General features: G+C 41.7%; 1 protein-coding gene across 10 annotated transcripts in view; it reads right to left on the reverse strand.

The window, feature by feature from the left end:
• The window catches only part of SEMA6D (semaphorin 6D), a 589599-nt gene that overhangs the window by 370424 nt on the left and 191769 nt on the right, over positions 1-27406 (reverse strand). For all 10 annotated transcript variants that reach the window (XM_060755299.2, XM_060755293.2, XM_060755296.2 and 7 more), the window contains exon 2: positions 6631-6697. The gene's annotated coding sequence lies outside the window, so the exon portion shown is untranslated. The remainder of the gene's footprint in view (positions 1-6630; positions 6698-27406) is intronic.

Raw genomic sequence — 27406 nt, forward strand, 5'->3', positions numbered from 1 at the left:
TATAAGTCGAGAGCAGGTTTTGGATCCAAAATTATGGATTTTGAAATGACATGTGGATGGGGCGAGGTTCATCCACCACTCTACTCAAAGATGCTTCCTTTTTTGATAAAGACACAGTACTTACTTTAACCCATATTCAGGATTTTGGATTGATTTTTTAAAAAATATCTAAAGTTATATATGAATATATACAGTAACTAAAAGTATTTATTTTGGTTAAGGCCACAAAATAGGGAAGGAAATAAATACTTTCAGAAGAATGTAATCACAACAAATAAACTGGGGTTGGAATGACAAAGTATATTTTTAAAGCAAAGTTACAGACTTGCATTTTTAATGCAAAATAAATGCATTGTTGAAGGCTTTCATGATCAGAATCACTGGGTTGTTGTGAGTTTTCTGGGCTGCATGGCCATGTTTCAGAAGCATTCTATCCTGACATTTCGCCTGCATCTATGGCAAGTATCCTCACAACCTCTGAGGATGCCTGCCATATATTTTATGGTCAGAATCACTGGGTTGCTGTGAGTTTTCTGGGCTGCATTGCCATGTTCCAGAAGCATTCTCTCCTGACGTTTCGCATGCATCTATGGCAAGGATACTCACAACCTCTGAGGATGCCTGCCATAGCTTTCATGGTCAGAATCATTAGGTTTTTGTGAGTTTTCCGGGCTACATGGCCATGTTCCATAAGCATTCTCTCCTGACGTTTCGCCTGCATCTATGGCAGTCACCCTCACAACCTCTGAGGATGCCTGCCATAGCTTTCATGGTCAGAATAACTGGGTTGTTGTGAGTTTTCTGGCCATGTTCCAGAAGCATTCTCTCCTGACGTTTCGCCTGCATCTATGGCAAGCATCTTCACAACCTCTGAGGAGGTTGCAGGCAAAACGTCAGGAGATAATGCTTCTGGAACATACTGCCTCGAAAACTCACAACAACCCATTCACTGTAATATTTCTGACACTGAGATATTTTTTTGTAAAAATGGCTTCTTCATTCACAATGAAAAGTAACGAATACAAGTTGAAAATTCCTAGAAGCCGACTTGTAGCCTCTAATATGAATTGTTCACATTACTAGTCATCCATGAAGCATATGTTGAACATGTTCCAAATGGTTTAGAATGGTCTACCTAAGTCATAAATCTTTCACAGGTACAATTATGGGTGAACAGTGGTAGGAAAAGCACATTCGGCAGCTGGAGTCAGGTGGGTTTACCAAAGGAAAATTGCAAAATTAAATTTAGATGAACTTAATTAAAAAGTGGGGTCTAATTTAATATGGACATTCATCACAGACTCATTGAAATCCTTCCTTGTGTCGAGGAAATATATTAAAGCATGGATTCAAAACCCCACATAAAGGCCGAAATGAAGTGTGAATGGATGGACAAATAAAGTCATTTAGCCAGGAGGAACAGTGTGGGTGCGCATACATAAGGCTGTGTTCATCCATCCACAGTTAGCGAAGAAAGAAGGCCTTTGGAAAGCTCGGCAACAATAATGAGAAATGATCATCTCTGCTGTTTCTGAAGGTCTTTGAAAATAGCAGTGATGTGATCCCCACGAAGTTTTGTCTGAACAGGTGTCCAATGAACCGTGATCCTTTGAAAAAGGCAGCAAGGAGAGGACAGATAATGGGGATTTTGGACCTGTGATAAAAGTAGTAACACAGTTTGGCTGGTTACACCACCTTTTCTATTGAGATTGACCTACATCCTTTGCAGTCAACTGCTGCTTACACCAAAATACAACACTGCCTGAGCTCTGTGAGTGCAGCTTTTTTCCAAATGAAGCAGAGAGTGTTTGAGGACCGGGATATCCGTTGGGAGACCAAGGTGCTTGTTTTTAAAACTATTGTCCCCCCAACCCTGCTATACACCTGCGAGACGTGGTCTACAGACGTCACATGCAACTCTTAGAACGATTCCATCAGCGTTGCCTCCGGAAAATCCTGGAAATCTCTTGGGAAGACAAGCAGACAAATGTCAGCGTGCTGGAAGAAGCAAAGACCACCAGCACTGAAGCAATGGTCCACTGCCATCAACTCCGCTGGACCGGCCAGTTGTCTGGATGCCTGACCACTGTCTCCCAAAGCAGTTGCTCTACTCTGAACTCAAGAACGGAAAAAGAAATGTTGGAGGACAGGAAAAGAGATTCAAAGATGGACTCAAAACCAACCTTAAAAACTCTGACATAGACACTGAGAACTGGGAAGCCCTGGCCCTTGAGTGCTCCAGTTGGAGGTCAGCTGTGACCAGCAGTGCTGTAGAATTTGAAGAAGCACGAATGGAGGGCAAAAGAGAGAAATGTGCCAAGAGGAAGGCACAAGCCAACCCTGACTGGGACTATCTTCCACCTGGAAACCGATGCCCTCACTGTGGAAGAAGATGCAGATCAAGAATAGGGCTCCCCAGTCCCCTGCGGACCCATCGCCAGGACACTACATTTGGAGGACCATCATTCTCGGACTATGAGGGATCGCCTAAGACATCCTTTGCAGTCAATTGCTGCTTACCATCCCCCCAGAATGCTCCAGGGATCTCAATATCAATGGCAGCCAATCAGACGATGATATGTTGGGATAAAAAATGAAAAACATGCACAAAGAACTAACTTTAATGTTACTGGTGGCTGCAAAATGGGAAATAGCAAAATACTGGAAATTACTGGAAGGCTTTAACATTAGAGCTGTGTTTCTCAACCTGGGAGTCGGGGCCCCTGGGGGGATAGTAAGAAGGTGTCAGAGGGGTCGCCAAAGACCACCAGAAAACACAGTATTTTCTGTTGGTCATGGGGGTTCTATGTGACATGTTTGGCCCAATTTTATCATTGGTGGGGTTCAGAATGCTCTTTGATTGTAGGTGAACTATAAATCTCTGAAACTGAAATTCCCAAATGTCATGGTCTATTTTTCCCAAACTCCACCAGTGTTCACATTTGGGTATATTGAGTATTTGGGCCAAGTTTGGTCCAGATCCATCATTGTTTGAGTCCACAGTGCTCTCTGGGTGTAAGTAAACTACAACGCCCATACTCAAGGACAATGCCCACCAAACACTTCCAGTATTATCTATTGGTCATAGGAGTCCTGTTTGCCAAGTTTGGTTCAATTCCATCGTTGGTGGAGTTCAGAATGCTCTTTGATTGTAGGTGAACTATAAATCCCAGCAACTACAACTCCCAAATGTCATGGTCTATTTTTCCCTAACTCCACCAGTGTTCACATTTGGGCATATTGAGTATTTGTGCCAAGTTTGGTCCAGATCCATCATGCTCTTTGATTGTAGGTGAACTATAAATCCCAGGACTACAACTCCCAAATGTCATGGTCTATTTTCCGCAAACTCCACCAGTGTTCACATTTGGGCATATTGAGTTTTTGTGCCAAGTTTGGTCCAGATCCATCATGCTCTTTGATTGTAGGTGAACTATAAATCCCAGGACTACAACTCCCAAATGTCATAGTCTATTTTTCCCTAACTCCACCAGTGTTCACATTTGGGCATATTGAGTATTTGTGCCAAGTTTGGTCCAGATCCATCATGCTCTTTGATTGTAGGTGAACTATAAATCCCAGGACTACAACTCCCAAATGTCATGGTCTATTTTCCGCAAACTTCACCAGTGTTCACATTTGGGCATATTGAGTATTTGTGCCAAGTTTGGTCCAGATCCATCATGCTCTTTGATTGTAGGTGAACTATAAATCCCAGGACTACAACTCCCAAATGTCATAGTCTATTTTTCCCAAACTCCACCAGTGTTCACATTTGGGCATATTGAGTTTTTGTGCCAAGTTTGGTCCAGATCCATCATGCTCTTTGGTTGTAGGTGAACTATAAATTCCAGCAACTACAATGCCCAAATGACAACATCAATCCCCCACCAGTATTCAAATTTGGGCATATCGGGTATTTCTGCCAAATGCGAGCCAGTGAATGAAAATACATCCTGCATATCAGATATTTACCTTACGATTGACAACAGTAGCATAATAACAGCTATGAAATAGCAACGAAAATAATTTTATTATTGTGGGTCATCACAACATGAGGAACCGCATTAAGGGGTCGCAGCTTTAGGAAAGTTGAGAACCACTGCATTAGAGGATGGGTGAACAGAGCCTGGAAAGTTACACTGACAGAAAACTTTACCAGAAATCTGCAAGAAACATAAGGAATGAATATCACACAGGACTTTGTGGCAATTTGGTGCCGCTTTCATATTTTCCCCATCAAACTTGAAATAGCTCACATTCCCTTGAGATACATTATGATTGTTTTTCTTAATATGTTTGCAGTGCTATAATGAACCGTTTGTAAACAATGAATTTATAACTACTATATTTGTCATTCTTACAAAATTAAAAGTCAAAAAGATTGTTTAAAAAATGAAAACACATTTACAAAACTTCCGAGAACTCCATCTGTATAAGTCTTCCTAGGAGTTATTATTATGAGAATAGCTAGATCAGGCATGGGTAAACTTTGGTCCTCCAGGTGTTTTGGACTACAACTCCCACAATTCCTAACAGCCTGGAGGACTGAAGTTTGCCCATGCCTGAGCTATATTATACATCTATATAAATAAAAATGTAATGTTCGTTTGTGCGATTAATATAACTCAAAAACCACTGGGCAATTGACACCAAATTTGGACACAAGACACCTCTCAGGCCAACAAGTGACCATCACTAATAAAAACACTGAAAAACACAGCAGAAGAGACTTAAAAAGCCAAAAAAAAAATTTACAATGCATTACAATGCATGTGCAAAACAACATATTTACACATATGCACAAATATACACACGTATATACATATATACACACACAAAACACATAAACACAGACTGGGCCACAGCAACACATGGCAAGGGACAATTAGTATAAATAAAAATGCAGTGTTCATTTGTGGAATTAACAGAACTCAAAAACGACTGGACGAATTGACACCAAATTTGGACACAATACACCTATCAGGTCAATGAGTGACCATCACTCATAAAAACACCGAAAAACACAGCAGAAGAGACTTTAAAAGCAAAAAAACCCCCAAAAAACCATTACAACGCATGCGCAAAACCACATATATATACGCAAACACACATATACACAAATATATATACACACACAAGAAGCACATATTCACAGACTGGGCCACAGCAACGCATGGCAGGGGACGGCTAGTTCTTTATAGAGTAGCACTGGATGAATGATTTAGGGCGTGTCTATACCAGGTGTCTTAAACTTTTTTACTCATAACTCCTTTCTGCCTGAGGAATGTAGACATGACCCTGAGTACAAAGGTATATAGGTAAAATAGCTCTAAAATCAAACATTTACTGATAATAAATCAGTATTTGCAAGGCTTGCTAAACAGGCTGGGTTCCCTTTTTATTGAGTCTACTGTAAACACTGCATGATGTTGTTAACAGATTCGTGCAAATGTCTGAAACACCCACACCGTTCACTGTTGTCAATTTTTGTGACCCCAGCATTGAGCTAAGAGGATCCCGTTTTGGGTCAGTACCCACAGTTTAAGAAGCCGTGGTTTCCACCACCAACATGCCACACACACACACTTTCCAAAGCCAGGGGGCAAAGGCAAGTGCTCATTCTTACTCTAGAGGAGGTGCTCAGCAGTAGGCAGGCTCACACACTTTCTGGGCCTGCATGCCACACAAACACACACAGACTCCCTCTCTTTCCAAGGCCAGGGGGCAAAGGCAAGTGCTCATTCTTACTCTAGAGGAGATGCTCGGCAGCAGGCGGGCACACACACTTTCTGGGCCTGCATGCCACACAAACACACACAGACTCTCTTTCCAAGGCAAGGAGGCAAAGGCAAGTGCTCTAGAGGAGGTGCCCAGCAGCAGTCAGGCATGCACACTTTCTGGATTTGCATGCCACACACACAGTCTCTTTCTTTCCAAGGCAGGGAGGCATGGAGCACCACGTGTTCATGAAAAGCAGGCAAGGAGCTGGGATCGGCTCCCACTTGCTTTCGTGTCGAGCTGATTTTCGTACCGGGAAGGGGGTTTCCCGTTACGTACTCCCAAAGGTAACGAAAGCAATGAAAGAACAGAGGAAACTATGGAAAATGGTTCTGCGCACAACTCTACTGGGCAATTCGTTTTGAGCAAGCAACATCTCCTGCGCGGCTCTCCCAGGAAGAAACCATTTGGCCAGAAAGACAATAGGTACTCCATTCATCAAGCACTATGATTGGTTACCTAAGCTACCAACCCATCTTCATGCCATTCCTCTTGTACAAAACGGCTTCCCTTTTTGCAGACTAACTGAAGAAACTTGATTTTTGCTACTGTTATTAAACAATTCTGTTCAGAAAAACCACCTGCTAGCCTTTTATAGTTTTCCTTTTACATGCACTCAACATGAAACACATTTCTGAAGACTAACTCTATTTTTTGGAGCAAAGAAATTGGATCTTTGCAACTTAATTTCTGGTGTTCACACTTTAGGGAGCTCACAATGGTTGAACCCTGCAAGGAGGCACACTGTCTCCTTCTGCCACGAAGAAACACTTCTTCTTCCACAGGTCTTTCCTTTCTTTTTCCCTGAAAATGCAGAATGACATCTGGAACGCATATCCTTGATCTTACCACTGATCCTTCAATGGCTGGTGCTGATGATCCTCATACAGACTGGCCTCAGCTCAGGTAGATGATCCTGCCAAAGAGAGTAAAAAAGAAGAATATTAATAAGGTTTGAAAATGTCAACATGCTGGGTGCTGTAGGGGAGAATAATCTAGTGATAGCTAGAGCAGGTTTAATGACAAAGTCGAAAAATTAGTAAAGCAACCCCCGTTGGGTTCATCACGTCAACTACGGAAACAACCTACTGATTTGACTGAGTGCATTGTGAATGGCGGCATTATACATTCATGACTGTAATCACAACCAGCAACCAGCAAAGAACGACAGAGCGCGGCATGGTTAATTTTAATAAACAGCATTAAAAATAAATTAAAGGTCAATGTGGGGCGAGAGGGGAACCCAATGGCCAATCGGAGATTAATGAAGCGTACAGAAGAAAGTGCCAGCCCCTTAATTATAACCCCCAAGATGATTCCAAGTTCAGAGGAAATGCAGTTCCTCTCATGTCTCCTTCGGGAATCTTTCTCGCAGGATCAGAAAAATTGCAAGTTAAAGAGTTGACATTTGGTAGTTTGTTTGTTTTTTGACCAACAAACTCACTTAACAGGAACAAACACATAATTCCATGTCATCTAAGGATGCTTAGTCTTCACAAGGATATTTATCGGGGATTTCCCCCCCTACAGTTATTCTATAGCAGTATTTCTCAACCTGGGGGTCGGGACACGAGGGGGTGTCAGAGGGGTCGCCAAAGACGACCAGAAAACACAGTATTTTCTGTTGGTCATGAGGGCTCTGTGTGGAAAGGTTGGCCCAATTCTATTATTGGTGGGGTTCAGAAGGCTCTTTGATTGTAGGTGAACTATAAATCCCAGCAAATGTAACTCCCAAATGTCAAGGTTTGTTTCTCCCAAACTCCATCTGTTTCCATATCTCAGCATATTGAGTATTCATGCCAAGCTTGGTCCAGATCTATCACTGTTTGAGTCCATGGTGCTCTCTGGATGTAGGTGAACTACAACTCCAAAACTCAAGGTCATTGCCCACCAAACCCTTCTAGTATTTTCTGTTGCTCAGGGGAGTCCTGTGTGTCAAGTGTTCATTCAGATTTGGGCATATTGAGTATTCGTGCCAAGTTTGTTCCAGATCCATTATTGTTTGAGTCCACAGTGCTCTCTGGATGTAGGTGAACTACAACTCCAAAACTCAAGGACAATGCCCACCCAATCCTTCTAGTGTTTTCTGTTGGTCATGGGAGTCCTGTGTGCCAAGTGTTCATTCAGATTTGGGCATATTATTCTTGCCAAGTTTGTTCCAGATCCATCATTGTTTGAGTCCACAGTAAGTGAACCACAACTCCAAAACTCAAGGTCAATGCCCGTCAAACCCTTCTAATGTTTTCTGTTGGTCATGGGAGTCCTGTGTGCCAAGTTTGGTTCAATTCCATTGTCGGTGGAGTTCAGAATGCTTTTTGATTATAGGTGAACTATAAATCCCAGCAACTACAACTCCCAAATGACAAAATCATTTTTTTAGTGATGGTCACTCCTTGGGTTAGTCTTGTGGCCCAATTTGGCGGCAATTCATCCAGTGGATTTTGAGTTATGATGCCACTCAAAGTGAACAGAGCATATAGATAGATAGATAGATAGATAGATAGATAGATAGATAGATAGATAGATAGAGTTTTATCCTCTGTTCCAAAGTGGTATTAGTCATAGATTCTTCATTTTCTGCTATGGCATTTCCTAAAGGAAAAAAGCGTTGCACTATATGCCAGAATACTTTGAATAACATGGTAAAGTGGGTGACTTTCACCCCCTTCCCTCCCCATTTGCTTGCTTCACCCTGAATGGAGTCAATTAATGCATACCTCCAGAGATGTAGGAGTTGATTTGGATCACTAGCACAGTTAATTGTACCAGTGGGCCATTTTGCCATCTTGTGAGCATGAAGATGAACTCATCCACAAAATGGAGCCCTTGGGGAGGGCTCTCATTTCGGTGTCGTTCCCTAGCAATGCACCAGCCGACTGATAAAACCCGACCCATGTTCCTCCTTGGTTCCTTAATTGCTGTTCATTGGGAGATGTTCACTATCTTGCCAGGTCCTGTAGAGATTTACACGCTCCTCTTCCATTTGCATGTGTATGTCATCCTGAGAGTGGCAGAGCACGTATTTAAAGCACTCCGGGCTTTAAATGTGTTTGACGGGATTCAAAGCAAGCCGGCGTTAAGCATAATTCATTGTGTACCGCCCTGCCTCTGGCCTTGCGCATGAAATTTTTAAGTTGCAGAATTCCCTTCCCCTGTTCTACTCTTGTCATATCAAATTTTGAGAACATAATAATAATATCACTTTCATTTCATTTAGGTAGTTACATCAACAGTAATTTCTTTCGGAGCCTGCATAACTGTGAGTTGAAGGGGAATGTTTCAAACAAGCCCTCTCCAATTCAGAGTACGGATGCTCAGAATAGGGAAGTATCCCATGAGAGCAAGCTTCCCTGTAAGGTTTACTTTGAGTACAGTGTTCCCTCACTTAGAATCATGAAATCAAAGAGTTGGAAGAGACCTCATGGGCCATCCAGTCCAACACCCTGCCAAGAAGCAGGAAAATTGCATTGAAAGCACCCCTGACAGATGGCCATCCAGCCGCTGTTTAAACTCTTCCAAAGAAGGAGCCTTCACCACACTCCGGGGCAGAGAGTTCCACTGCTGAACGGCTCTCACAGTCAGGAAGTTCTTCCTAATGTTCAGATGGAATCTCCTTTCTTGTAGTTTGAAGCCATTGCTCCATTGCGTCCTAGTCTCCAGGACAGCAGAAAACAAACTTGCTCCCTCCTCCCTATGACTTCCTCTCACGTATTTGCACATGGCTATCATGTCTCCTCTCAGCCTTCTCTTCTGCAGGCTAAACATGCCCAGCTCTTCAAGCCGCTCCTCATAGGGCTTGTTCTCCAAACCCTTGATCATTTTAGTCGCCCTCCTCTGGACACACTCCAGCTTGTCAATATCTCTCTTCAATTGTGGTGCCCAGAATTGGACACAATATTGTGGGGGTTCCATTCCAGGTCCTGGCCTCCACTGGACATAAATATTTAATATTTAATATTTTATTGGTATTTTCAAAAACCCGTGAAACAGCAAGTCTGCTAAAAGTGAACTGCGAAGTAGCAACGGAACACTGTATTTGTTTCAAAAAGTTTATTTATTTATTTACAGTATTTCTCACCCCTGGGGGGACTCAAAGCGGTTGGAAACTTTAGTGAACACCTTCTGCTCACTCTACTTTTCTTTCCTGCTTTCTTTTCTTTACAATACAGACTCCACATTCACTATTGTTTTGGCCTGCAAGCATACCTGAGGTTCACCAGTATGACTCTATATCAGTGGTTCCCTGGTGCTACCGATGGTGCAATGGGTTAAACCCTTGTGCCGGCAGGACTGAAGACCGACAGGTTGGAGGTATGAATCCAGGGAGAGCATGGATGAGCTCCCTCTGTCAGCTCCAGCTCCCCATGTGGGGACATGAGAGAACCCTCCCACAAGGATGGTAAAACATCAAAACATCTGGGCATCCCCTGGGCAAAGTCCTTGAAGACGGCCAATTTTCTCACACCAGAAATGATTTGCAATTTCTCAAGTTGCTCCTGACACAAAAAGTAAAAGCAGTTCCCAACCTTTTTTTGACCAGGGACCACTTTGACCAGGGACCACTCTCAAAACATTAGTATCAAAAGGGTTATGAATCAGTTTTTGGTCAACTTTAGAACCGGCTTGGCTATTTGGGGCTCTGATTCAGACAATTGCATTGAATAGACCACATCAGCTCTAGTTTCTAATACAGAACATAAGCCATCCGGTTAGTTGCCATCTCTTCACCCACATAAAACCATATTTAATAATCTAGAGCTGATGTGGTCTATCCAATGCAATTTTCTGAATCAGCACTCCAAACAACCCCAGGAACAGGCCTAAAAACAAAGATACCAAAGATTAATGCTTGTGTTAAAAAAAAACAACAACAAGAAAAAGGGGCTGAGGTAGAAAAAATGCAAAAAATAAGAGTGTGAGACCCAATAAACTGTCTCTAATAGTTTTAATAACTACTATTACTGTTTACTACTTTGGGAGGCTAAACAGGGTCTTACAAAGGGCCCTTTCTAAGTGTCTAGGACTGTGGGATGTATCGGCGAATAATGGGCGCAGATATGAGTAGGATAACCTTTTGCAGCTGACAATATGGTTGTTTAGTCAGCGTCAGTTGTGTTTAAGTGCAGGCCAAGATCTTTAGATACTGCACCCAGTGTGCCAATCATCACTGGGACCAACTTTACCGGCAGCGGCTGCTCCTCCTTCTCCTTCTCCTTCTTCATCTTCGCCCTCATCCTCATCTTCTTTTGTCATTATTATTATTATTATGGCTTGTTGTTGTTGTTGTTGTTGTTATTATTGCAAATACACCAAAATGAGTCCACAGCAGACACTCTGCTGGCTGTTAAATTGGATCACACGTCGGACACTTCCCAAGTGTCTAGGACTGTGTGATGTATTGGTGAATAATGAGTGCAGATCCCAGTAAGGTGGCCGTCTGCAGCTGGCAGATGGTAATTTTGTCAGCGCCGATCGTGTTTAAGTACAGGCCAAGGTCTTTAGGCATTGCACCCAGTGTGTAAATCATAACTGGGACCACCTTGACTGGTTTGTGCCAGAGTCTTTACAGTTCGATTTTTAAATCCTCATATCATGTCAGCTTTTCCAGTTGTTTCTCTTCAATCCTGCTGTTGCCTGGGATTGCAACATCGACGATCCGTATTTTATTTTAAAAAATGATTGCGATGCCTGGAGTGTTGAGCTCCAATACTCTGTCTGTCTGAATTCAGAAGTCCCAGAGTAGCTTGTCGTGTTGATTTTCTGTAACTTTTTCAGGCTTGTGATCCTATAGGCAGATGGTATTTGTGGTACAGGTTCCAATGAATCATCTGAACAACGGTGTTATGCCTCTGCTTGTAGTCTGTCTGCGCGATCTTCTTGCAGCAGCTGAGGATGGGATCTATTGTTTCATCTGCTTCCTTGCAGAGTCTACAATTGGGATCTGCTGTCAACTTTTCAATTCTGGCTTTGATAGCATTGGTTCGAATGGCTTGTTCTTGGGCTGCCAGAATCAGCCCTCCGTATCATCATCATCATCATCATCATCATGGCTTGTTGTTATGGCTTATTATTATTATATTAGAGATAGAATCATAGAATCATAGAATCAAAGAGTTGGAAGAGACCTCATGGGCCATCCAGTCCAACCCCATTCTGCCAAGAAGCAGGAATATTGCATTCAAATCACCCCTCACAAATGGCCATCCAGCCTCTGCTTAAAAGCTTCCAAAGAAGGAGCCTCCACCACACTCTGGGGCAGAGAGTTCCACTGCTGAACGGCTCTCACAGTCAGGAAGTTCTTCCTAATGTTCAGATGGAATCTCCTCTCTTGTAGTTTGAAGCCATTGTTCCGTGTCCTAGTCTCCAAGGAAGCAGAAAACAAGCTTGCTCCCTCCTCCCTGTGGCTTCCTCTCACATATTTCTACATGGCTATCATATCTCCTCTCAGCCTTCTCTTCTTCAGGCTAAACATGCCCAGTTCCCTAAGCCGCTCCTCATAGGGCTTGTTCTCCAGACCCTTGATCATTTTAGTCGCCCTCCTCTGGACACATTCCAGCTTGTCAATATCTCTCTTGAATTGTGGTGCCCAGAATATTATATATTTATTATTATTATTACTGTTGCAATTGTTTTTATTGTTATATTGTAGGCTCGGCCTCATGTAAGCCGCACCGAGTCCCTTGGGGAGATGGTAAAGTTATTATTATTATTATTATTATTATTATTATTATTATATTTGAGATGGTCAAAAGCCCTTCCATCATCTTCAAATAGTTGTTGCTAGTTATTTGCCTTCATTGTCGCTTCTCGTTCCCAACCCATTCGGGATCACTGAGTGATAGTTTTGTACTGCTTCATAAGCAGTCAGCGTTGGCTATGTGTGTCATTACTAAGGACAAAGAAAAATACTCCTTTGAACCACTCTTCCCTGCATGTGAAATGGGCACAGCCCATCCCATGTGAGAAACCGCTGTGGGGGGTTGTCCCTTTTTGGAGTATCTCTAGATCTTTGTGGGGAACAAAGCCAACCGCTTTGGACCCAGGCTTCCTATTAGTATTGTTTTGGATTTGTCGTGGATCATATCAAACCTCAGGCTAAAGCAGATGAAAAATAGGTTTAATACATTTTTAAAAGATTTAAAAAAAAGCATAATGTGACTCATGCTGCATTTTTAATCACCATTCTAGGCTTTTTGGTGAAATTTGTCCAGGGCTACATGGGCTATTTTCCTAATATGCCTCTTTTTTGACAATAATAAAATAGCCACGTTTTGTGCAGTGTGTCATGGAAATTTTCATTGCAAAATAAAGCGATCCTTCATGTGAAAGCTAATTACTGCGTGCTCTCCTTTTTAATGTAGCTTCCCTTGCCAAGTTCCCTAATGGAAGTTTTATTTTCATCCCCCCCCCCCCCGACTTTTTTTCTTCTATTTTCATGTTAGTTCATATTTGACATATGGTTGCAATCCCAGGTCCCATTGAAGGGTTTCCCCTCCCCTTTTTTGGCAAAAGTCCCATGGAATTTTAAATTGGTTTGGATTGAGCCTTCAACCCCTTTGTGGCTCCCCACTCCCATGGCATCATGGCTTTCTTGTTTGGGACCCACTGAATAGGACCCACACAAGAGCACAGCAGTACTCTTGAATGGCTCCCATTCATTTCGATGGGGCATGCTCAAGAGAATGCCTTGGTGGCTTGTCTATGCCTGTCTCTTTTATTTAAACACCATTCCTTTGCTCTCTATATATATTCAGGAGGAATGGGAGGATTTCTTCTGTTCTCTTCCTTTGGTTCATTTCGCCTTGGATTCCAATCAGATATGTTAATAGTGAACTCAGCTCTCCAGATGCCAAAATGGCATCAGCCACGTACAAGATGAAAATATTCGCTTGGCTGGCTGGGAGGAAGCCCAGCTTTTTAGAACTATAGAACAGTGGTTCCCAACCTTCCTAATGCTGCGACCCCTTCATGTAACTAAAATTATTTTAGTTGCGACTTCATAACTGTGATTTTACTATTGTCGTGTAAATGTCTGATATTTACACTGCGCCCATACCTTGGGAAGTCTGACTTGGCCACGGTAGTCCATGCTCTGGTTACATCCCGTATAGACTACTGCAATGCGCCCTACATGGGGTTGCCTTTGAAGACTGTTCGGAAGGTTCAAATGATCCAACAAATGGCAGCCAGATTGGTAACAGGAGTGGCACTCAGGGAGCATACAACTCCTCTGTTGCGCCAGCTCCATTGGCTGCCAGTCTGCTACCAGGCACAATTCAAAGTGCTGGCTTTAGCCTACAAAACCCTAAACTGTTCTGGCCCAACTTATATATCCAAATGCATTTCCCCTTATGAACCATCTAGGACCTTAAGATCGTCTGGGGAGGCCCTGCTCTCGTTACTGCCTTCGTCACAAATACATTTGGCGGAGACGAGAGACAGGGCCTTCTCGGTGGTGGCCCCTCAGCCGTGGAACGCCCTCCCTATAGATATTAGATCAGCCACCTCCCTTTTAACATTCAGTAAAAAAGTCAAGACGTGGCTTTTTGAACAAGCATTTCCAAATGCAGAATGACTGACATAGGAAAATGGAATGATGACAATGAGACCGGACAACGCTTTTAACAAGGAGACATTATGAATTTATATTTTATTGATTTGTTTAGTTTTTATTATATGTTATGTTTTTAATTATATTTATGATATTGTGAGCATTGAATTTTACCCTATTTAACCGCCTTGAGTCTCCTACGGGCTGAGAAAGGCGGTATACAAATGCAGCAAATAAAGACATAAATAAATAAATATTTTCATTCACTGGAACAAATTTGACACAAATACCCGATACGCCCAAATTTAAATACTGGTGGAGTTGGGAGGGGTGTTTGTCTATCTATCGATCTATCGATCTATTGCTCTATCTATCTATCTATCTATCTATCTATCTGTTGTGACTCAGCTTGACTCTCGAGTCTGAAGCTGAGCCTTGTGTGCTTTGTGAGCCAGAGTTCCTACAAGATGATGAGGAGGGTGATGGGTTACTGATTTCTGTACATGTTTCAAACAGGGTTGATGGTGAGACTGCAGAAGGAGAAACAGCAAGTCAGTTCTCGGGGAAAGGAATGTTAGTGAGACTGATAACGAGAGTGAATTCCCACACGGCCAGGTGGAGATGTCTTTGCCTCCTTTGCCTTTCCACAGTGATCCAGTCCAGCTGCAGGACCAAGATATGGGGTTAGAGAGCCTTGAAGATAATGAATTAATGAGCAGGCAAGATCATCTGCAATTAAGGGTCCGAAGAAGCTCTAGCTTGCTAGCAAGTGAGAAGCTACATCTGCCAAAGGTCATCACAATGCGTTCATGTCTGCAAAGAGTATTTAGCCTTTTCACTGACACACAGGGGTGGTCAGTTCAACATAGCTCTTTCCATGCAAACTTCTATGGATTAACCTTGGCTTTAAGCAGCACGCTTCTGGCTTCCTGAGTCTAGGATTTTGGGTGTAGTGTTTTTTCATGGACTATTGTTTGACCATTGCTTAAAGGATTATGCTTCATGTTTTTGCCTTTGGTTCTTGGGAACTGTGTCTTTGCATTTAAGCCTTATGGAACTTTGTATTCTTCATGCTATGTTTTGATTTTGCCTTTTTCTCAATAAACTACAAAATCTACAGCTTTGGTGCGGTGGTGTTTGGGAGCAAGGTGAAAACTATCCTGAGTTGCCACACAATTAATCTATCTGCTCTGTTTGTTTTGAGTGACATCATAACTTAAAATCCACTGGAGAAATTGCCGCCAAATTTGGCCAGAAGACACCTACTAACCCAAGGCGTGACCATCACTTAAAAAAATTAATTTTGTCATTTAGGAGTTGTAATTGCTGGGATTTATAGTTTACCTACAATTTCAGAGTTGAAAAGGACAGCAATGACTATCCAGTCCAACTGCTTGCCATACAGGAATCTATACCCAAAGCACTACTGAAAAATTGCCATCCTATCTGTATTTAAAAATCTCCAAAGAACTGAGTCCAGTGCCTATTCAACTATCAGAAAGCTCTCACCACAACGAAGTTCTACCTAATGTTTAGATGCTATCACTTTTATTTGCAATTTAAATTGTGTCCTTATCTCATGAGCAAAAGAAAAGAAAATGGATCCATTTTCTATATGCCAACTTTTCAGATGTAAACATACTCAGCTATTTCAGCTGTTCCTCATATCTCTTACCAACTTAGTTGCCTTTCTGTAATACATTCCAGTTTTTGATTAGTTTTTTTTTCCTATGACACATACACTCACCTAGGACTTTTCCTCGGGGAGAAAACATGCATGCATTTCCTGCTACAGTTTGCAATTTACAGTAGACTTCACACTATTCGCTGTAGAGAACAGGATCTCATGAAGCAATTAGTTATGGGCAGCTCCAAAAAGAAATGAACAAATATGTGGGTTTACAATGCACCGCATCTGGTACAACACTATAAACATCTGGCACATCACTGCTTAGTTTCCACACTTAATTATGGAAATCATTGTTAAGATGCTCACTTTTATAGTAACACAAGTTGTGGACATATGCTCAATTTAAACAAATAGCAATAAGAGACCAAAGTCCAAAAAGCATTTATATCTGCAGCGGAATTCCCAGAATCCAATGTGAAGGGCACAAAAGTAGTCACCCTACCTTGGGAAGTCTGACTTGGCCACGGTAGTCCACGCTCTGGTTACATCCCATATAGATTACTGCAACGCTCTCTAAGTGGGGTTAGCTCTCCGAAGCTCTAGGTGCTCTTACTGCCTATTACAGGGAAAACCAGCTGATCCCTAATCCATCTAAAACACAGACATGTGCCTTTCACCTTAAGAACAGACAAGCATCCCGAGCTCTGAGGATCACCTGGGAAGGAATCCCACTGGAGCATTGCAGCGCACCCAAATACCTGGGAGTCACCCTGGACCGTGCTCTGACCTACAAGAAGCACTGCCTGAATATCAAGCAAAAAGTGGGTGCTAGAAACAATATCATATGAAAGCTGACTGGCACAACCTGGGGATCACAACCAGACACAGTGAAGACATCTGCCCTTGCGCTATGCTACTCTGCTGCTGAGTATGCATGCCCAGTGTGGAACACATCTCACCACACTAAAACAGTGGATGTGGCTCTTAATGAGACATGCCGTATTATCACAGGGTGTCTGCGCCCTACACCACTGGAGAAATTGCACTGTCTAGCCGGTATCGCACCACCTGACATCCGCCAGGAAGTAGCAGCCAATAGTGAAAGGACGAAGGCAGTGACATCTCCAGCCCATCTCTGTAGGTATCAGCCAGCACGTCAATGACTTAAATCAAGAAATAGTTTTGTAAGATCTACAGAGACACTCACTGGAACACCCCAGCAAGCAAGAGTCCAAAAGTGGCAGGCTCAAACCCAGCACCTCAATCAATGGCTGATACCAAATGAGAGACTCCCGTCTGGGCACACAGAAGACTGCGCTCTGGCACCACGAGATGCAGAGCCAACCTCAAGAAATGGGGCCACAAAGTGGAATCCACGGCATGTGAGTGTGGAGAAGAGCAAACCACTGACCACCTGCTGCAATGCAACCTGAGCCCTGCCACATGCACAATGGAGGACCTCCTTGCGGCAACACCAGAGGCACTCCAAGTGTCCAGCTACTGGTCAAAGGACATTTAATCAACTACCAAACTTGGAAATTCTGTGTTTTGTCTGTCTGTTTGTTTTTGTTAAAAATGTAATACAAGTGTCTGGTTGCTGATGACACAATAAATAAATAAATATGTGGGGTTGCCTCTGAAGACTGCTCGGAAGCTTCTAATGGTCCAACGGGCAGCAGCCAGGTTGCTAACAGGAGTGGCACTCAGGCAGCATACAACTCCTCTGTTGTGCCAGCTCCTCTGGCTGCCAATCTGCTTCCAGGCACAATTCAAAGTGCTGGCTTTAGCCTATAAAACCCTAAACGATTTCGGTCCAACTTACCTATCCGAACATATCTCTCTTTACGAACCATCTAGAACGCTAAGATCTTCTGGGGAGGCCCTACTCTCGCTCCCGCCTTCCTCACAGATGAGTTTGGTGGGGACGAGAGACAGGGTCTTCTCAGTGGTGGCCCCTCAACTTTGGAACACCCTGCCTAGAGAGATAAGATCACCACCCCCTCCCTCCTGTCCTTTCGAAGAATGGTAAAAACCTGGTTTTTTGAACAGGCCTTCCCAAATATGGCATAGATATATGATATTATGGAAAACTGACGACGCAACCGGACAATGATTTGAGATGGAGACGCTTTGATAATGTTTTTAAATGCTGTGTACGATTTTTATGTTTTATATTGCTGTTAGAATTTTAAAGTATCTATGATTGTTTTAAGTTGTTGTAACTGCACCGGCATCAAATTGTTGCCTATTTTTAACTGCTCCAAGACGCCCTTGGGCTGAGAGAGGCAGTATATAAACGTAGTAAATAAATAGTAAATAAATAAATAAACAAAGAGAGAAGTGGAAATACCTTTAAAGGGACACTAACAACTCTAACAACCACCATGTCCTAAACAGTTCCGGACTAGCTTACCTATCTGAACATATCTCTCCTTATGAACCACCCAGGACACTAAGATCTTCTGGGGAGGCCCTGCTCTCAGTCCCACCTTCCTCCCACATGCGTTTGGCGAGGACAAGAGACAGGGCCTTCAAGGTGGTGGCCCCTTGATTGTGGAATGTCCTTCCCATGGATATAAGGGTAGCCCCCTCCCTCCTGACTTTTCGAAAAAAGGTTAAAACCTGGCTTTTTGAGCAGGCTTTTGCCAATCCAGCATAATTATACAAAATCACGGAACAACCTGATGATGCAATCAAATAATGATTTTAACAAGGAGACACTCACGATAATGTTTTTATGGCTTTTATGTTTTTTATATTTTACACAAATGTTTTAACAGTATTTTATGATTGTTTTATTTGTTAATGGCATCAAATGTTGCCAACTGTGAACTGCTCTGAGTCGCCTTCAGGCTGAGAAGGGCGGTATACAAATATGGTAATAAATAAATAAATAAATAAATGTCAAGCTACACAGAGAAGTCATTGAAATCCACAAGCATGTGGACAATTTCAACAGAAAGGAAGAAGCCATGAAAATGAAAAGCAATCTGGCTACCAGTATTTAAAAAACGCTAAAATCATAGTCGTAAATTAAAAAATAACACTCAAAAACTGGGACACTCCAGACAAGAAATAATCAGGGACAGCTAATCACCTCTCAACAAAGGATTCTCCTAGGCGGTAAGAAGCCAGACCTTGAAACTACTAGGCCATTGAATTTTTGCCTTATAAACCGCCTTGAGTTGCCGGTAGGCTGAGAGGGGCGGTATACAAGTAAAGTAAGTAAGTAAATAAATAAATGCTAATCAAGGTGGCCAATTGAAACATTCATACCTACAGACAACAGTTCTTTCTCCCACCCTGGACATTCCACAGATATATAAACCCCATTTTCCTAGTTTCCAACAGACCTCACAACCTCTGAGGATGCCTGCCATAGATGTGGTGAAGCATCAGGAGAGAATGCTTCTGGAACATCGCTATATAGCCTGAAAAACTTACTACAAACCAGTGATTCCAGCCATGAAAGCCTTCGACAATACTCTAAAGAGACACTTGCAATGTGCCATCAAAAACCATTATACAAATCACAAGTATCACTTGACTTCTATTTGGATAGAAAAACAAACATAATAATAATAATAACTTGGGAAGTGTCTGACTTGTGATCCAATACAACAGCCAGCAGAGTGTCTGCTGTGGACTCATCTTATTGTGTTTCCAATAATAATAATAATAATAATAATAATAATAATAATAATAATAATAATAGTCGACGACAGATCCCAAATGTAGACTCTGCAAGGAAGCAGATGAAACAATAGATCACATCCTCAGCTGCTGCAAGAAGATCGCACAGACAGACTACAAGCAGAGGTACAACACCGTTGCTCAGATCATTAATTGGAACTTGTGCCACAAACACCATGTGCCTGCAACAAAGAACTGGTGGGACCACAAGCCGGAAAAAAGTTACAGAGAATGACCATGCCAAACTCCTCTGGGACTTCCGGATTCAGACAGACAGAGTTTTGGAGCATAGTACTCCTGACCTCATAACCGTGTTAAAAAAAAAACCAAAGTATGGATTGTCGATGTCGAAATCCCAGGTGACAGCAGGATTGTAGAGAAACAAATGGAAAAACTGACATGATATGAGGATTTAAAGATTGAACTGCAAAGACTCTGGCACAAGCCGGTAAAGGTGGTCCCAGTGGTGATCGGCGCACTGGGTGCAGTGCCTCAAGACCTTGGCCTGCACTTAAACACAATCAAAACTGACAAAATTACCATCTGCCAGCTGCAGAAGGTCACCTTACTGGGATCTGCATGCATTATTCGCCAATACATCACACAGTCCTAGACACTTGGGAAGTGTCCGACGTGTGATCCAATTCAACAGCCAGCAGAGTGTCTGCTGTGGACTCACCTACCCCTATTTGTGTTTCAAATAATAATAATAATAATAATAATAATAATTATTATTATTATTATTATTATTATTTATTTGAATAGTCATATGACCATTTCAAAACACAACATGAAAGAAAAACAAACAATGAGGGAAACTATACTTCTTAGGGATGGACTGCAGCTGAATAAATCTAAAGGAAAGAGATGAAAGAATCAACTGATATAGAGGTAAGAAGATGAAACAGTGGACAACAGGCAAAGACCCCAGGGATAGGCAGATAGAAAGTGGGATGTTTCCTCTTTTCTGGGCTGACAACTGTTACCCAGAGGACATTTTCTTCAGATTATGGAATGACCTGCTGGAGAAGATTTGTCAGCTAGATACGCTATCTGAGTTTAAGGACTTTATCACAGCAGCCTGTTGTCTCATTGCAACCGTGTTCTTTAAGCAAACAGAAAAATACTGTTATTGGAACGATCACTATCACACCCCAACGCAATTGCTCACTGCTGGCACTTTGTTGATACGAATTCCTGCAATCAGTCTTTTTCACAGCCATGTTTGCCCTACACAACACATGCAGACTGTATTGGCAATCTCACAATCCCTTCTTCCGCTTCACAATATCACAGTTGAAGTGGAAGGGCATGATCATACAAAGAAGTGATAGAAGAATAGAAGAGATAGTTTTTATAGTCAATGAAAAGACATGATCCAGTTATGATTCAAAAGACATGGCATTATGCAGTAAGCTCTATCCAAAGGCACTTTTAATCTGCAGTAATTGTGCTATGTCAGCCTCATGTGATAAAGGCCTAAAATAGCATTAAAGACCAGTCTCTTCCAGAGGAACTATCCAGATTATTTCTTAAATTATTTCTTTCTCTCCTTTTTTCCCTTTTTTATTTCCTTCTCTCCTTCCTTCCTTCTTTTCCTCTTCTCTTTATCTTCCCCCTTTTCTTTCCCTTCCTCTTTCTCCCCTTTCTTCCTTCTCTACTTATTCTTGGACTGCAACTCCCAGCAGTCCTCTTGATCAATCTACCTACCTACCTATCTCTATCTCTATCTCTATCTCTATCTCTATCTCTATCTCTATCTCTATCTCTATCTCTATCTCTATCTCTATCTCTATCTCTATCTATCTGGAGGACTGCTGGGAGATGCAGTCCAGGAATAGGAAACTGGAAATATGCAGGGATTGGGATGCTTTCAAAGAAATCCAAGGAGAAGAAAGCTTGCATCTTGGAAGCAATGCATTTGAATCATCCTCCTCTCCTAAAGGGCCTGGTCTAGGGGATGATGGGAGCTGTAATCCGGAAGGGACTGTGGATATGCTATTGCGTTTTTTTTTGTTGGTAGAGTTGTTTTTGCAAATGCGCTATAGCATGTTTTCACTTTTTTGGCTTTTATGTCCCTTCCACTGTGTTTTTCAGTATTTTTATGAGTAATGGTCACTCATTGGCCTGATAAGTGTCTTGTGTCCAAATTTGGTGTCAATTCGTCTAGTGGTTTTTGAATTATGTTAACCCCACAAATTAACATTACATTTTTATTTATATCGACTAGATGTCCCCTGCCACGCCTTGCTGTGGCCCAGTCTAAGTATATGTGTTTTGTGTGTGTGTGTATATATGTGTATATATGTGGTTTTGCACATGCATTATAATGTATTTTTTGGCTTTTAAGTCTCTTCCACTGTGTTTTTCAGTGTTTTTATGAGTGATGGTCACTCGTTGGCCTGAGAGGTGTATTGTGTCCAAATTTCGGGTCAATTCGTCCAGTGGTTTTTGAATTATATTAATCCCACAAACGAACATTACATTTTTATTTATATAGATTATTTTGACTTTATTGTTTTGATGTACCATCTTGGCCCCATAAAAATGGGATATAAGTAAAACATGCAAGTATATACAATTTAGGTAAATAAACATTTGGGAATAATGTGGCAATGGATGGTTGGGGGGCTGTGGCAGAGTCATTCAGAGTCTCACAGTCCAAAAACCCTAAATTTTCCAAGTTCTGATTTTCAGCGATGCCATTACCTATTGCACCACACTCCCCGCCAAAGCATTCCATATGCAACCTCAAATTAAAAATCATGGATGAAAGGTAAGACTTAACTTTGCAACACCCCTCACTGAGTGATTTGACTTTTTCAAAGGCATGTTTGCTCAGAGCTTGCCAACTACTTAATCAGCGAAGGTCGCGGTGGATGTTCGGCCCGAAGAGCTGCTGTGGACTTCTGCGTATGTCACAGCCCCCACGGACTTTAATCAGATTTTTTCTCATTAAAATCCAAATCAGCACTGAGCAAAGTCTGAAGATTTGGCTTGTTGAAGCAGGAGGCGATAGAGATCTTTGGAGATAGCCACTTAGAAGGTGGTATCATTATCTTTCAGCCGAGCCAGACTTGGCAGTCATGTCAAATGAACTCTATTTTGCTTTAACGGCAGCCGCTGTCTTATCAAAAGCGAGAATGGTAGCATATGTTTGTGTGGAGGGGTGGTGAGTAGTCAATCTGAAGCTGCGCGTGTGTGGGCAGGGAGAGGAAAGCATAAAAATGTGAATGGAAAAGAAGTTATTTTCAAAAGGATGAACTGAATCTTGTCCGTGGATCCAGCTTTCCTTTTTCCTAAGGGATTTCTTTGATAGTGCAAAGGAGTTGTAGATGGCTTCTGGATCTTCAAAGCATGTTTTTGAAAAATTGCTATCTATATAAATAAAAATGCAATCTTCGTTTGTGGGATTAACTTAACTCAAAAACCACTGAACGAATTGACACCAAATTTGGACACAAGACGCCTCTCAGGCCAATGAGTGACCATCACTCATAAAAAACACTGAAAAACATGGTTGAAGACCAAGGCTTCCTTGTTCAAGTCCATCCATTTATATGGCCTTCCATTAACAGGCCTTCCACTGTTCAACCTTCATATACATAACATAGAAATTGGAAAGCATGGATGATTGGTCATTAGGACATATAAATGTATCCTAGAGCAAGCAAGGGCTGAGCTCTCACTGAAAGCCATAATGACTAAACTTGTAGCAGCAGATAGAAGAGATAATACCAGGAGCAATCCTTTGTATGAGGCAGAAATGGTACCGTATATACTCGAGTATAAGCCAACCCGAATATATGCTGAGGTACCAAATCTTACCACAAAAAACTGGGAAAATGTACTGACTCGAGTATAAGTAGGGTAGGAAATGCTACTGGTAAATTTCAAAATAAAAAGAGATACAATACAATTACATTAATTAAGGCACCAGTAGGTTAAATGTTTTGAATATTTACATAAAACTATAATTTAAGATAAGACTGTGGAACTCTAATTAAACCATTATTCTAACTTTCTTCAATGTAAATGTGCTTGCATATCCTTCCAATAAAAATAGCGTAAAATAATAAATGTAATACTACTACTACTACTACTACTACTAATAATAATAATAATAATAGAGAAAATAATGGAAATGTTATAATAACGGTAATAATAGAATAAAATAATAAAAACAATAATAAAGTAGAATGACCAATGTAACAACAACAACAACAACAACAACAACAAAACATTTATTATGTATTTCTAACAGGATAAAATAATAAATAACCTTGACTCAAATATAAGCCGAGCAGGACTTTTTCAGCCTGAAAAACTAGGTTTATATTCGAGTATATACAGTACATTTATTTTCAGCTGAGACCCTGGCTTGGAACTCCGTCCAAAAGCAAACCAGAGTGAGGATAAAGGCGTTGACTTTCCCCTTTATAAATCTTCAAATGCAGACAAACAAAGAAACATGCTTCTACATACGTAACATCATCACTACGTCACTTCAGCATCATAGAAATATCAAATTATATCTTCCAACATGCAAAGGGCATGTCTCAGTATTTTTTCTAAAGAGCAGCTTACATTCATCAGGGGCCTATTTTTGACCTGTCAGGAGGGAGGGAGATAAACTTTTACTTTTTATTTATATCTGTTGGTACCAGGACTTTCTTATCAGATACTTCAACTTTCCTTTGTCCTGTAAACTTGGCTTTCTAATACAGAGAGAACCTGATTTTTCTTAACAGTTCAGTGCTTCTAATGTACATACAATATAAGTATAAATATATCTATTTTTCCAATATCTCCCCATCAATCTGAAACTGATATATTTCGGACATACGATGAGAAGACAGCTCTCATTAGAAAAAGAAATCATGTTTGGTAAGGTGGAAGTCATTTGAGACAGGGAAGACTACATTGTCGATGGGTAGACTCAGTCAAGGAGCCATGGTTCTGAGTTTGCAAGATCTGAGAAGGGTGATTTGGATCGTTCGATCATCTGGAGAGGCCCTGCTCACACTCCCACCTCCATCGCAGGTGCAATTGGTGGGGACAAGGGAGAGGGCTTTCTCAGTGGTGGCCCCTCGACTCTAGAACTCATTCCCCAAGGACATCAGGCATGCCTCAACTCTGGCAGTCTTTAGGAGGAGCCTGAAAACATGGTTGTTCCAGTGTGCCTTCTCAGAATAAGGTAACTCCCAGCAATATGTCTTCTAAATGCACTTTATTAAGGATCTAGAAATGTCTGCATGCCCCATCCCTCTCTGAAAGCTCTATCCTAGTTCATATTCATCTGTTCATGCTCAGCATTATCTTTAAATTTTAATTATTTCATCTGGCACAGCCATAGGGTTTTAACTGTTGTTGTGTTATTGTTAATGTTTATTGCTTTTTTCGTATGAGTTTTATTTTTTTGTATTATTTGTTGTTATTGCCGTATTATTGATGATGCTCTGCCTCATGTAAGCCGCACCGAGTCCCTTGGGAGATGGTAAGGTAGGTAGGTAGTCCCCTGACATTAAGTCCAGTCATGTCTGACTCTGGGGTGTGGTGCTCATCTCCATTTCTAAGCTGAAGAGCCAGCGTTGTCTGTAGACACCTCCAAGGTCATGTGGCCGGCATGACTGCATGGAGCGCCGTTACCTTCCCGCCAGAGCGGTACCTATTGATCTACTCACATTTGCATGTTTTCGAACTGCTAGGTTGGGAGATGGTAGTGGGGTATAAATAAATAAATTATTGTTATTATTATTATTATTATTATTATTATTATTATTATTATTATTATTATTATTGGAGGTCTCTTAATCATTTGGATTGCTATAAGTCAAGGTCAACCTGACACACATTAATAACATATCCATACACGTATGTTTTCCAAAGTTGGCCCTCATATAGTCACTCCACTGCTGGTTATCCTTCAGTCTCCCACTTAAAGCTACGTCAGCATCAACCAAAGTGGCCTAAATCCTCCAGAGCACTGACATTTACAATCCCAAAGCACAAACAAGAAGCCCAGTTGTTGTATTCTTATATACACAGAGATCGGACTTGATCTTATTCACTTCCCTGTTAAATGAGGGATTTTATCTTCAGCTTTTACAATTAAGGCAGTACGTAGTTCAGTCATTCCCAAAATAAGCATGGATTTTTAAAAAACGCTGCCAGCTGTTTCCTTATGTTGGATTTGGCATCTGTTTCCAGAACAGAGTAAGTACAGGTTTCTGGGTAAGGAAGGAAAGTATGAATTTAGAACACACAGAGAGATTTTCTTTTGCTCTCTGTTCCTTACACACACAATGGAAGTTGTGGTGGTTGAGGCGGCGCTGAGTCTGAATGTGGGTAGGGCATGGCACACAGGAGATGGCATTTTAATACATGGAGTGCAGAGGCTGGCAAAGTTCTTGACCTTTCCAGCTTTTCTTCCCTGTTCCTCTCAAATACTGGTCACAGCATCATGCAGGAGCAACAAGAGCAACAGGAGCACACCACAATCATAGAATCATAGAGTTGGAAGAGACCATCCAATCCAACCCCCTGCCAATAAGCAGGAAAATTGCATTTAAAACACCCCTGAGGAATGGCCATCCATCCTCTGTTTAAAAGCTTCCAAAGAAAGAGCCTCCACCACACTCCGGGGCAGAGAGTTCCACTGCTGAACGGCTCTCACAGTCAGGAAGATCTTCCTAATGTTCAGATGGAATCTCCTTCCTTGCAGTTTGAAGCCATTGTTCTATATCCTAGTCTCCAGGGAAGCAGAAAACAAGCTTGCTTCCTCTTCCCTATGACTTCCTCTCACATACATACACTGGATGCATGAATAATTGCCACTAGTCTTTCCATCACTATGGACCAATTTTTCTGATGGACATGTTTTCAAAGAGGGTGTTGCTTTCTGGAAAAAAATAAGATAAAGGGCCATCTAGATGTAACCTAGTAGACTGCAATGCTCAGTTGCCCTTTGCAGTTAATTACATATTCTCATTTGGCGTGGTGCTGAAGAATGGAATGGGCAGGTTCAGAATGACTCATTCCTTATCTGAACAAGTCAAACAGCACCAACCATTGCTTGGGAGAAAGGGTCAACAGAGCTATTGTTTATGGACAGTGACGTGGGTGAATTTGTAGCCACTTTCTAAAAGCCTGATGAAATAAAACTTTATTTACAGTATTTATATTCCGTCCTTCTCACCCTGAAGGGGACTCAGAAGGGATCACAGAACACATATATGGCAAACATTCAATGCTGTTAAACAATGACAAGACAGACAACTGTACATAGATAGATAGGTTCCCATCTTCACCATCTTGGAGGCTGTGCTATTGGGGTGCTATTGATCCATCTTCCCTGCCAAAGAGCTTTGTTTGTAAACCTCCTCCTTAATTGAATCACTGGCATTTTTTGCCATTTCTTTATGAGTACCTTAAATACCTCCCTGCTTTAAAGATGTACCTATTTATCTACTCACCAGGCATGTAGCTGGGGGGGGGGGGCTTGAGGGGCTTCAGCCCCCCCCCCCCGAAATTCTCATGGTGGTTTGTGAAAAGGCCTTACTGGTGCATTATTTAAACTGTTATGTTTATTCATATCATGATCTGATCACAATACTTAATATATTCCATATGCATGGGGGTTTTGGGGTAATGATACAAACAGTTTGCTAGGCTAGACCCTCTTTCACTCAGACTCAGCCCCCCCCCCGAAACTCAGCCCTCCCGAACCCCCCTGAAAAAAATTCAGCCCC

The sequence above is a fragment of the Anolis sagrei genome, chromosome 9, assembly GCF_037176765.1.
Source record: "Anolis sagrei isolate rAnoSag1 chromosome 9, rAnoSag1.mat, whole genome shotgun sequence".
Taxonomy (NCBI): domain Eukaryota; kingdom Metazoa; phylum Chordata; class Lepidosauria; order Squamata; family Dactyloidae; genus Anolis; species Anolis sagrei.